This window comes from Triticum aestivum, chromosome 1D (genome assembly GCF_018294505.1).
Source record: "Triticum aestivum cultivar Chinese Spring chromosome 1D, IWGSC CS RefSeq v2.1, whole genome shotgun sequence".
Classification (NCBI taxonomy): Eukaryota; Viridiplantae; Streptophyta; class Magnoliopsida; order Poales; family Poaceae; genus Triticum; species Triticum aestivum.
This window is the reverse complement of record NC_057796.1, coordinates 381,794,595-381,796,430: the sequence shown is the minus strand read 5'-3', so window position 1 is coordinate 381,796,430 and position 1,836 is coordinate 381,794,595.

Genomic DNA, 1,836 nt, shown 5'->3' with positions numbered 1-1,836 from the left:
TGTTTCGGGGCGGCGAGGCGGCGGCGGACCGTCGGTGGGGAGTTGTTTCGGGGCGGCGGACCGGCGGTGGGGAGTTGTTTCGGGGCGGCGAGGCGACGGTGGGGAGTTGTTTCGGGGCGGCGAGGCGGCGTGAGGTTCGGCCGGTGGTGGCTGGCGGCTCAGGGGGGTGCAGGTTGAATATGAACTGTAGGCCCTCCCTAAACTATCCCATGTGAAGTGCCTCTCTGCTACCATTGCGTTCAGTTTCGACAGTAATATTCAGATTCCACAGTAAATTTCAGTTTCGACAGTTAAGTTCGGAGTCAATAGTTTTTACCTCATCTGTTGTAGTCAGGTGGTTTTTGGTGATGTAAATTTTACATCTATCACTTTTTGGTAATGCATTTTATATCATCTATTGGAGATGCTATTAGAATCCCACTTGAGATTAACGATGTCTGTCTTGTGTTGCTTCAGCCTTGACGTCTTACGGATCACCGGAGCTGCTCCAAGGACGGAACGATCCATCACAACAGAGTAGTGCCTTGGACGCCGTCTACAGATTCCTCAGATCTTCCTCCACACCTCCGACAGCCACCTCTGCCTCAACTTCTTCAGCGACCAACCCAATGATGCTGAGGTCGACACGGCTACGACAAAGAGGTTGTACACTTGTCGCATCACTTATTACTCTACATTCATGTCGATCCATTAGGGCTATTGTGGTTCGACGGAAAAACATAGCAATAGGAAATTTTCCTATGGCACTCTACTATTCAATTATTCATGCATTTTGTTGAAAGGAATGGAGCAAAACATCCACCTGGACCTACTTTTCAAAATCCTATGCATGAAAACAAGACCAGGTGCATTAGTGGCAGAATAACATTCTAACTGTACACGCTTTCATATGGTTTCACTTTATTTTGGCCATGTTTCTTTGCATTCCTCTGCTCCTCCTTTTCCTGTGAACCAAATGCCCAAGTTGACGGAAATCCTGTGTTCACAAATGCTCTGTTTCCCATGTGCATTCCTATCCTATTCCAGTGTTTTTCCTCCTATCCCTGCATTTTTAGAATCATGCAAGCCAAATGAGCCCTTACAGAATTACTTCAGTTGCAGGTAGGTGTCGAAGAAAACTTTGTGTGGTTTGTCCTGATCCCGCCGCGACGTCGTCCACCTCACCTGAGCTGCTCCATCGACAGAAGCATCCACCAAACCAGACATCACGACTCCTCACCGTCTTTCGCCGCCTCAGATCTCCTTCCCTGCCGCCGGCACCCACCGCAACATCATCACCATCATCGACTCAGTAGATGATCCTGAGGAGTACACGGGTCCACAAGAGAGGTCGCACTCTTTTGTTTCTGCTTATGTTATGCATTGCTTAATATTACCTGCTACTTTATTGTCCTGTTCACCTCTTAGACTCCAAGTCAGGTCCAAATTGATGTTCAAACTTGAGTTCTAAATTAGTTGTGGGGCACATATCAAGGCAGCAATGAATAGTATCTCTGTCTAATATCTGGTTCACCTAGGGTATGCCTATGTTGTTCATCTTGGGTGGGAAACAAATAGTAAAGCAATCATCATCTTTTTTTATTAAATTAAAGCAATCATCAGCCTGCTATCATTATTTTTGGATCCATCCACTGGTTGTTACCATTACTCTAGATTTCTGCATGCTCTCCTTACATAATCTCACTATATTTTTTGTATGCATGTCGGATATTGTACACAGTCATGCTGAACATGTAGAGAAAAAGAGAAGAGTTTTGTGCGGCAATACAATGTCATGCAGACATCGCTCCATGGTGGGTTCAATGGCAAACCCCCCCCCCCCTCTCCAGATTGTAA